Here is a 12628-nt window from a genome sequence, read left to right as displayed (position 1 = left end):
TGATTAAAGCAATCAGAACGTGTGTGGCATAACCGTCTTATTGAGTATTTATTAATATAAGGATATAGAAATGATCCTAATTGTTCTTGTATTTATATGAAAAGATCCAAAAATAAATTTGCCATAATTATTGTTTATGTAGATGACATAAACATTGTTGAAACTCCTAATGAGCTCACAAAGGCAATTGATTACTCAAAGAAATAATTTGAGATGAATGATGGCAAAGTCTTATTTGAAATTAGAAATTGGGTATTTAAATAAAGGTGTTTTTATACGTCAAGAGACTTATATATTTAAAGTGTTTAAAATGTTCTAAATGGACAAGTCATGTCCATTATGTACTCCAATAGTTGTGAGGTCGTTAGATGTTGATAAAGACTCTTCTTAAACCTCAAGAAAATGATGAAGATCTTCTTGGTCCAGAAGCACCATATCTTAGTGTCATAGAAACACTAATGTATCTTGCTAATTATACTCTATGTAATATTGCATTTGCTGTAAATTTGTTAAGCAAGATATAGTTCTTCAACTACAAGAAGAAAATGGTTTGGAGTAAAACATATACTTTGTTACTTTAAGGGTACTACAAATATGAGCTTATTCCATCCAAATGATTTAGATTCAGACAATGAGTTATGTATATGCATGTTATTTTACATATTCTCACAATGTCACAATGGTTTATCACAAATAAGATGTTTGTTCACATATGGTAGCACAATGGTTTCATGAAGGTATATGAAACAAACCATAGTATTAACATCGTCTAATCACACAGAATTACAAGGAAAGTTGTGAATATGTTTGACTAAGGTCTATAATTCAACATATGCAAGAAACTTGTGACTATCCCCGACAAAGATGGAATCAACAACCATATATGAAGATAATAGTGTATTGTTTAATTGAAAGGATGATATAAATATGGCAAGTCTATTTATGAAGTTTTTGCCAAGAAGAACTTTTGAGCAAATGATTTACAAGTTCGGATTCTGTCATCTTAATGATGTAAGTTTACATGAGGGGGAGAAATATAATATGTGATGAATAATATTGTATTAAAGAATACATAATGTTGTACTCTTTTTCCTTCACTAGGTTTTTTATCCCTAACGGTTTTTTCTAGTAAGGTTTTAACGAGACACATTCTTTTATCAATGGACACTTAAGGGAGAGTGATGAATTAATGATTGTCCATTGATTTGATACATTTACTCATATGATTGATACTCATATGATTCATTACTCTTTATGTAAATATTTGTATTAACTAAGTTGATTTGTTTCCTTTATGGATTACATGTTGTATCTATAAATAGGACTCTTCCTATCAATAATGATACACATATGAGTTACTCCTTATTCTCTATTCTTTATTGTCTCTTCTCTTCTTTATTATCTATTATTCTCTCTGTTATTCACTTTATTTTATAATAACATAATAATTGTTACATTCTTCGATGAGATGTTGGTGCAGTCCAAACATGAAATGAATGAAAAATTAAATTAAATAATAGAAAAAACAGAAAATATATCAACTTTATTTATAATAATGTATAAAGATATTTTTTCTTTTGTGTCCGCGATTCATAATTTTAATTTTACCCCTACAATATAATTAATTGTTAAATTTTTAAAAATTAACAATGTTTTCTATAAAATTATGTATCTTCTCTTATTTTTTTTTTATAATCATCAATAGTTATTTTATCATATTTTTTCCGTTTATCTTATTTTATTTTTAATATAATATCATGCATATCTAAATATTACATACACACCAACACTATCGTACCTGTGTTTACGTTAATACTAAGTTGAAAATCAAAACATAAATATTTTGTAAGAGTGTAAACAATCTATCACATAACTTTTAAAGACGATTTTTGAATATCATTATATTAAATATTGTTAAAAGTTAAAAGAATCAACAATGGGTCGAAACTATCGTCAAAAGTTCACGATAAAACAACAATTTTATCTACTACCGATCTTTAAAAGTTAAAGAAAAAACAATAATTACATTGCATTACATATTCAAAATTAATGTAGTAGTAGGGTTTTTCTTAAAATAGACTTATAATTCTATTTAAAGTGAGTAAGAGTTTTAGGATAATATTGAAATATAATGGTATGGGAGTTAGTAAAGAAATTGAATAAATACTTCCTATTGTGACATAATGTATTTATACACCTTTTATAAACCTGGGTTAAATGTACAAAAGTTATAAAAGATAAATAATATAATTGAATAGATGTACAATGTACATAATAACTATTACAATATGAAGCCTTACAAAATAATTGCTTAATATATATATATATATATATATATATATATATATATATATATATTACTTTTAAAATTGATTACGTCTTTCCAACATAGTTTTCATGGGTAGGGGACACATTTTGTCAAGCAATGTTACCATCGCTTCCTCTAGTCAAGTCGTTGCAAAGCTAATTAGCTATACTTTCTTGTTTAACACAAAATTTCATTATATTATCAGAGGACAAACTAAACCATAACTAATTCTTTCAGTTTAATATTAAAGTTGTAAATATGGCATTGCATTAAAGATTTTATAAAAAAATTATCTTTTATAAGAATTTTATCAATTGAAAGAATAATTATTACAGATTAAAAATAATTATTATTTATTTTAAAAATGAATATTTTCATTATGCTTTTATTTTTAAAATACATCTATTAAAATTATGAAAGATATATAATTACTCTAAATCCGATAATTAATGGAAAAACTGCCCAAATTACTATAAATAGATTCTCTCGATTATGTATTCAAGCCATGCACCCTTTCATTTCTCTTGCAATCATGAATACATCTCCCTCTCAATATGCAATCATTTTTGTATGGTTGCTATGTGGAATCATGTTCAACACTGCCTTTTGCAGCATCAATATTCGTTGCAATCGACACGACATGCATGCTCTCTTCAACTTCAAGCAAGGAGTCATAGATTCATCAGGTGTACTTTCTTCATGGTCTGCTGAAGTAGATTGTTGTGAATGGAATGGAGTAATGTGTAGTAACATCACAAGTAGAATCACTGGAATCACTCTCCCATGTTCTTCAACTATTCAAAGTTACACAGATCAAGAAGACAAAACACATTGTCTTACAGGTTCCATTCACCTCTCCTTGTTGTTAGTGGAGTTGCAATTTTTAGATTACTTGGATTTGGGAAACAATGACTTCTTAGCGTTACAGTTTGATTATCTACATAATCATAATTGTCACAATCTATCTATACTTACTTCTCCTCTTCGGTGTGTCAACTCTTCAACTCTTCGCCATCTTGATCTATCATATAACTCGAATCTTGCCATCAAAAGCCTTCAGTGGCTTCCCTATATCTCCTCTTTGGAGTATCTTAACCTCCGTTCTATTGATCTTAGCAAGGAAACCAATTGGCTTCAATTAGTAACTATGCTTCCATCACTTCATTCCTCCATTTGCGTAATTGTCAACTTAAGGACTTGAGTTTGTCTCTTCAGTATGCTAATTTTACTAAACTCGAATTTCTTAGTCTTTCTGCAAATGAATTTAACTCAGAGTTACCTAAGTGGTTATTCAATCTTAGTTGTGATATATATTATTTATACCTTAGATCAAGTTCTTTAAAAGGACATCTACCCAAGACTTTGTTAAATCTTCGAGAAATCAAAGCCTTGGTATTGGATGAAAATAACTTTGATGGACCCATTCCAAATTGGTTAGGTGAATTCTACCATTTAGAAACTCTTAGTCTTAGTGACAACATGTTTTCTGGATCCATTCCCATAAATTTGGGAAATCTATCATCCTTAATTATCTTAGATGTTTCTTCAAATCGATTGACGGGAGTCGTGTCTGAGAGAAATTTAGCCAAATTGTCAAATTAAAGGATCTGGGTATATACTCATATTCCACATTAACTTTTGATTTTGACTCCCAATGGATTCCACCTTTTCAACTTGAAAAACTAACTCTTGGGTTTTCAAATCCCAACCTTCTTATGTGGTTTTATACACAACAATCTATTGAAAGTTTATCTATGTGAATCAACATTTGAGGCGGAGAAAAATTTTGGAATTTTGTATCAAGAGTGACTGAAATCCGATTGGAAGACAATTTGATAGATGGGAACATGTCAAATGTGTTGTTGAATTCTTCATTCATTTATCTATCATCGAATGGTTTGAAAGGCTCCTTGCCTCAATTATCACCAAACGTGGTCATCGTCTTGTTATCAAATAATTCATTATCAGGGGACATGTCTCCTCTCTTGTTCGGTTCGGCCTGACGATCCAAATGGATCGGACAAACCCGACGACATAGACAGGTCGGACGGACCGACAATCAAGATGGGTCGGGCGGGCCCGACTACCAAAATGGGCCCAATGACCCAGACTGGTCAGGTGGACTTGACGATCCACACGGATCAAATTTTTTCATCTAATGACATGTTTGGATGAGGAAATTAAAAGGGAAATTGAAATTGAGGAATTAAAGAAGATATTTCAAATAATTAAATAGTAGAATTTGAAATTCACTCAAAAAAGAAAGAAATTGAAATTCTCCAAGTTCTGGAATTACTCATTGGTTAGGACATAAAAGTTCACAGGTCCAAAAGGTCGAGTTAGGTTGGGTTGAACCAAAGGTTGGGTTGAACCAAAGGTTGAGTCGGGCAGGCTTGAGACGAAGGTTGAGTCGAGCTGGTCCAGGACGAAGGTCGAGTCGGGCCAATCCAAGGTTGTGCCCAACCGGCCCGGGAGAAAGGTCAAGCCGAGCTGGTCTAGGACCAAAGTTGAGACGAGTCGACCCGAATCGAAGGTCGAGCCGAGTCAGATGGACCCCAAGTCGAGCCAAGTCGGCCCTAGCTGAAAGTCAAGACGAGTTGACCCTCAGTCTAGTCGGCCCAGGCCAAAGGTTAAGCTGGGTTAATCTAGGCAGCAAGTCAAGCCGAGTTGGCCTGACTGATGGTCGAGTCAAATCGGCTTGTGCCAAAGGTCCATATTAGTCGGCCTGAAGGTCGAGCTGAGTTGGTTTAGGCCGAAGGCCAACCCAATTCGACTCAAACTGAAGGTTGAGCTGAGTAAGCCCGACCCCAGGTCAAGTTGAGTGCCTTGGGTAGAGTCCAGTAGGCTCGAGTCATAGGTTGACCGAGTTGTTACAAGTAGAAAGTCGAAATGAGTAAACCCAGGTCGAAGGTCAAGACGAAATAACTCTAAGTTGAGTCATCCATGGCTAAAGGTTGAGCTAAGTCGGCTCGGACCGAAGGTCGAGTCGATTTGGCCTTGACATAAAGTTTAAACCAATCTACCCTAATTAAATGTTGAGTCGAGTTAATAATGCCAGCCAAATGGGTCTTGTTGGCCATGATATTTGGTATATTTGTTGGGTCAAGTAGGTACACTTTCCATTAAAGGTTTGGAAGTCATCTTATATCAAAATTTTCAAGTATGTGGATGTATTCCCAAATCTCAAAGTGCATTTGATTGCTCAATCCAAAACTCATACGTAATTTTAGATTAATCAATCCTAAATACATTCTCAGATATAGGAGTGCATTCTGGATTGCTCGATCCAGAATTCAGGTTTGATTTTTTTGTTGGCTAGTCCGGAATATATTCTTGAATTTGAGAGTGCATTTCAAATTATTCAATATGGTGAAATTTCCGAATTGGCCAATTTAAAATATATTCTGAAATTTAAGAGTGCATTCCAAATTGTCCAATTACTACAAGAAAATGCTTCATTAGTAACCAATTTTAGTGACAAAAAACTGTAGTTACTATAATTACTAATTTAGATACAAGTTTACAAAGTAAAAAAATTATTAGTTACTAAAATAGTTACTATTATGAATAAAAAATTATAATTGGTTACTAAATTAGTTTTTAAAATTAGCTACCATAGTTTTGACTACCAAAGAAAACTGGTCACTAAAAATTAACTACCTAAGTTTTGGCTACCAAAATAACTTAGTTACTAAATTGGTCTCTAATTAATTAATGACAAATTTAATGACCAATTATAATTTTTTATTTATATTAGTAACTATTTTACTAACCAATAAATTTTAATTTTATAAATTGGTATTTAAATTGGTCACTATAATAACTAATAACTTTTAATCACTAAAATTAGTTATTAGTAAGATATTTTGTTGTAATGAATTCAGAACACACCGATATACCAGCTCAATTTGTCGTGATCACCTTCACGTTCACGTTCACCTTCACCTTCACCTTCACCTTCACCTAACTAATCAACTTCTTTCTTTCACTACCGGTCACATTGCCAATGATGATGACAGATGTAGAAGGATAAGGAAAATGATAGCAGATGAAGATAGGTGAAGAAGATGATCAAGATGGCAGAAGCATGAAGGCCAAGAAGGAGGTGTAACACCTCCTAAAGAAGGAGGAAAAAAGTTGTGAATTTTTAATATATTTTATTCAAGAGGGAAATCAGAATAATTTTGGTTCAATAATTTTTTCCGTTATTTATTCTTTATTTTTAATAACATAAATTCACTTCATTTTTTCTAATTATCAATTGCTACTTTACAAACTTTCGACAACAAAATAATAATTAAATTAAATTACTTAACAAAATATACTTATGTATTTTCCAAAAGTATTTTCTCAGAAATTTACAAAAATTACAAATTATTACTAAATTAATTAATTTTACCTTATTTTATCTTTTTTTTAAATTTTTTTCATCTTCTAATTTTAAATAATTAAAAAAAAATTCTACTCATGCTACCTCTGTAATCTTATTCTCAAAAGCTGCTCCGTCAGAAAAGAAAATAAAAAAATCTGTGGGGACACATTTTGTCATCAAAGTAATAATAGCTTTCTCAAGTCGTTGCAATCCTAATTAACTTTGTTGTCTTGAGCGATTAAATATGATTTTTTCTCCTTAATTTTTTATAGAAACTAAAATTACTTTTTTTTACAATTTTAATTTAATTTAATTTTTCAATTTTTAAAATATTTGAATTTAATTTATTTAACTTGTTAAATTTAATTAACAATTATACCTTATACATTTCTATTTTAATATTAGTCAAGAAACTATTTTAAAATAACATTGAAATCTTAAATAAATAACAAAAATGTGATTATAAAATATATATATATATATATATATATATATATATATATAAAAATAAAAAGCTGAAGCTGAAGATTAAATTAGACAAAAAATTCAACTGAAAATTAAAAACTAAATACATATTTAACTTTTTTGTTATTTAACACAAAATTTCATCGTATATGGCAAACTCAAATATCATCAACTTAAACCTAGTAGGAGATGAACTTTACGTTGTTTTATTTTTTGATATTCTTCATAAAATTACAAGAATTATATTTCTTAATATTGATGTATTTAACATAATTTACAGTAGCGTATACGTGTGAAGCCTTCAAATGAATTATTTTCAAAATCGTTATCGTGGACGTATGGGACACATTTTGTAAAGCAACGTTATAGTCAAGTCGTTGCTTTAAAAGAACAAAGTTTTCGGTTAATTGATATGGTCATTGTCCAATGCAAAACTTTTCACGCGGATTTATAAATATTTTGAATTTTTTTAGTTAAATATAATTTTATCCTTGACTCTTATTAAAAATTAAAATTAGTATCTTTTAAATTTTACACTAATTTAGTCTTTAATTTTTAAAATTATATAAATGTAATTTTTTAATTAATCATTATTGTTAAATTTATTTAATGTTTTAAATATTTTTTTAAGATAATATTAAAATAAAGATATGTGTCAAACGAATAAACAATTTAAATATAATTATGCAATGAGTTTAAAATTTTAAATAAATTTAACAAAATTTGATTAAAATAACTAAATTCTTACATGTTTAGAGTTAGAAGATTAAATTAAGCCAAATTTTGAAAAAAAAAATTTTAATTTTCACAAAAAAGTCAAAAACTGGAACTGTCAAAATGGATAACCCGGCTCAACCCACCACAGATTGATGATTTAGTGTGTCAACCCAACCCGGCTCACCTTTTAGCGAGCCGAAAAAATTTGAATCCGACCCGACCCACCACCGGTTGGCTCACGGGTTCACTTAATTAAAAAAAATATTATTATTTTTATTTTTTCAGTCAAAACTAAATTGTAATTCTAATTAAAATCTAAATAAACTTTAATACAATCCAAATACAAACCAAAATAAAAAAAATTCAAATTATTTACGTGTTGGATAAAAAAATAACCTAACATGATCCAAATGTAAAACCCAACTTAATAAAATAAAATAAAAACACTTGTGTGACCCTTTTATTTGCGGGTTGGTGAATCAACCCGACTCACCACGGGTTCAATCCGGATGAGCCGGATTCTAAATGAATCGGGTCAAAAATCAACCCGTATTGAAATTTGTAAAATATTTTCAACCTAACCCGGCCCGAACCCGTGGTGAATCAGATTGGCTCGCGGGTTCCAATCCATTCAGCTCTATTAAAAACCAAAAGTATATTTAAAATTTTTTTTCAAAACAATAACTTTAAGTAATAAATATCTGTTTTTTATTTCTTAATTTAATCTAGTTGCGAACTTCTTCTTTTTTCTTAACAAGATATAATAGAAATACAAAGTTTACAACTTTACGTCAATATATTTTTTAAGGTTATATCTATAATCGATTATGACAATTGATTTCTATTAGACCGACACAAATACATGTAGTAATTAACTTCACTCTCAACCAATCATAATAATTAAAATCTCATTATATTAACCGTTAATATTATATTACCAACTTTTAATGCAGTAAATTGTAATTTATTTTTTACAACAATTCATTTGATATTTTTAATTAAAATTTTAGATAAATTCATAAAATTTATTACCATAAATGTTAACAAAGTTTTGAAATTCTTAATTTATATTCTAAGTTTAAGAAAAATTCCATTTTAGTAATTAATGTTTTATAAATATTTAATTTTTAATTAAAATTTAATATATTAATCAAAAAAAATGTCAAAATATAAATTACTAAAAGTAAGATTTAAATTATTTGGTTTTCAGTTTCTTTAAAGATTTTATTTTCTTTATTTTATTTAAATTATTTTAATTGACCGTCCTTGAAAAGATGTTGTATTACCTGAACTTATAAAAAAAAATATTCTACAATTTAAATAAATGATTAAATATTTCGTTTTTCATAATAATTACAATTTTCATAGAAAAACACGCATATATATATATATATATATATATATATATATATATATATATATATATATATATAATTTTGATAGTATCTACCATAATTAATATTTTTTATATTATTAATTATCACAAATCATTGTTAATATAAAATTTAAAATAATACTATAAAATTTTAAAAATCGAAAAGAATGAGTGCGTCGACTAAGTTTATTTATTAGAATAAGAGTAAGTGTGTTATATTGTTAGAAGTGAGCTTTAAGCCTAACTCAATTCCACAAAATCGACGAGTAAGGTGAAGATTGCATCCACTTATATATTGTGAATTGACCTTATTTCTATTTGATGTGGGACTTCCAACATCATCTTCTATTTCTTCTTCTAGTTTTGGAGTTTTTTGGGTTTGCTTTGATTATGATCAGAGCCTCATTTTCCCCCTTCTGTACTCTTGTGTTTTGGTTTGTTAGGTTGATTTAGGGTTGTGGTGCTCAAATTCTCTTGGGTTTCTCCTCATAAGTTTGGTATCTGTTTGAGGTAAGAGAAGCTAGGATTCTTGCAAATTTCAAAATGAATTATTCGTTTGGTCATTAATTGGGTCTTGAAGGGTGGAATTAATGAGTGATTTGCATTGAAATGGTTTGTGTTCTGTTTTTGGTCGGTGTGTTGGTGTTGCATGTTGGATGTAGGTGGAAATCTGCTATTGTAGCTTAAGCGAGAATTTCTAGCTTAAGCGAAAGCAGTTTCGCCCAAGCAAGAAAAATCTAGCTTAAACAAAAATAACAAAATTTTCACCTTGCACTTTGTTCGAGTTTTAGTTTAAGCGAGAATTTCTCACTTAAGCAAGAGCCGCTATCGTCTAAGCGAGAAATTCTAGCTTAAGCGAGAGGACCATTGGAACTCTTTTTGTCTCTGCTTAATTTTTAGCTTAAGTGAGAATTTTTAGCTTAAGCAAAAACTCTTGTCGCTCAAGCGAGAATCCCCAACTCAAGCGAGAATTGCTGCAGAACTCTTAATTTCTTTGTTTTATCTGTGATTGACTTATTTAGTTTAAAAGTATGAAGTGTGAAGCTATTCATGAATGTGTGGTATTCTTGAGACTGGACTTGATGTGTATAGCATGGAAATATGAGTTATTCTTAGATAACATGTGAAATATGTAAGAGTTTCATGACGAAATTCCTATGGTGGTAATATAGTGTATGTAATGATTTATGAATTTAAGTAAGGTTATATTTTGGCACTCTAATGATCATTCAAACTTACATAGAGTAGAATGATTTATGTGGTGAGAGTAGTAGGAGGTCTTAGTCTAATACAGGATAATGATCTTAAATGATCATGGATTAACCTTGTGTGGTAGGGTGAAACTCATTGACAATGACTCTATAGAGCAATAGAGGCCACCACAAATGTAAGTTTCCAATGAATTTGATTTCATTACATTTATCTGGATAATAGAGTTAGAGAGTCTATTATTGCTTGGTATTGCATGTTGCTTGTGTTTCTGTGACATAATTATTATGTTAATTTAAATTCCGTAGCTTACACTTTTCCTTGTACTTTTGTTTCCTTGTTTGTCTTTTCTTTTGCAATGATCACCAAAAGAATTGGTGTGAGCAGACGAGGAGACATTGGTTGATCCTAATTAGGTGGATGATGATGTTGTGGTTTAGAGTAGATGTTATAGATCAACCCCGTCCTCTTGGAATCTTTTTGAAAACTCTTTCTGTGTTCTTAATCTTTTCTTGAGTTGTTTTGTGTCCTTAGATAATTTATATTTTGTGATATTTATGGATGACTGTAATAATCATTCTAGTATACTTTCTCTCTCTCCTCTATTATGTTATATTATGTGATATTTTATGTAATTGTATATTTTCTATTAAATGGAACTTTATATAAGATGTTTTACATTCTATTATTTATATATACATACCTACAATGATTAAATATTTAATGAATTATATCTTTACATTCAAATAATTAAGTAAACATTATAATAAATAATACTAATTATCTTTTCCTTCAACAAATTATTACAACAAAAAATTAAGTTTTGGAGTATTATTACTTCACTTATTTTCAAATTATTGCGTCCACTATAAATTATTCTTTAACCATATAAATATATATTTATCAAATTTACTTAACATCTTTACACTTATTTTAATACTTATCTATTAATAATTCTTTTATTAAACAACAAATTTTGACTCAATAATTTTTTCCCTTTATTTTATTAACTAATTTGAATAACATATAAATTCACTTCATTTTTTCAAAGTATCAATTGCTACTTTACAAACTTCCAACAACAAAATAATAATTATATTATATTATATTTAACAATATACTTATGTATTTTTCAAAATTATTTTCTCAAAAAATTACAACAATAATAAATTAGTACTACATTAATTAATTTTACCTTAATTTATCTTTTCTTAATTTACTGTTTTTTCATCTTCCAGTTTTAAATAATTAAAAAATAAAAAGATTCAATCCGTGCTACCTCTGTAATTTTATTCTCAAAAGGTGCTCCGTCAGAAAGAAAAAAAATCGGTAGGGACACATTTTGTCAACAAAGTTACAATCGCTTTCTCTATATTCAAGTCGTTCCAATCCTAATTAACTGTGTTTTCTTATTTAACACAAAATTTCATCATATTATCATAGGACAAACTCAAATATCATAAACTTAAAACCAGTAGGAGATGAACTTTACTTTTTTTTTTCTATATTCTTCGTAAAATTACTGGAATTATCGATATTTATCAAGTATCTAATTTATAAAGTTGTAATATTCTAAAAAAAATATTTGAATAATGATTCATTTTAATTATAAAAAATAATTAGTCACTATATAGTAATCAAATTGTAACTAAAATATTTCCAAAAAATTATAATTGGTCTCTAAATTGATAATTAAAATAGTTTCAATTATGAATTAGTTTTTAAATTGGTTATTAGCATTAGTTACCAGATTTTGGCTACCAAAATAATTAGTCTCTAAATTGATCTCTAATTAGAAAATTGGTCTCTAACATATTTTTTATTACTAAAATTGGTCATTATTTAAGAGTTTTCTTAGTATTTCTATGATAGCAATAATTTATATTTTTTATGTTGACAATTTTAGTATATATAGTTTTGATTTAAATTCACATAAAAACAATCATATATTTATTATATTTTTAAAAATCATTGTATATCTTTTAATATTTATATATCATATATTTATTATATATCTTATTATTTTAAAAATAAATGTATCGACGTATAAATATGTATCGTATTGGATACAGATACCATACCTATATGTGTGAAGCCTTCAAATGAATTATTTAAAGAATAAAGAATAAGCAATCAATAGCACCGACACATAAATTATGTTTGATTTAAAAGGTTTTTCCAA

This window comes from Vigna unguiculata, chromosome 8, assembly GCF_004118075.2.
Source record: "Vigna unguiculata cultivar IT97K-499-35 chromosome 8, ASM411807v1, whole genome shotgun sequence".
NCBI classification, from domain to species: Eukaryota; Viridiplantae; Streptophyta; class Magnoliopsida; order Fabales; family Fabaceae; genus Vigna; species Vigna unguiculata.
Note: the sequence above shows the minus strand (reverse complement) of the source record.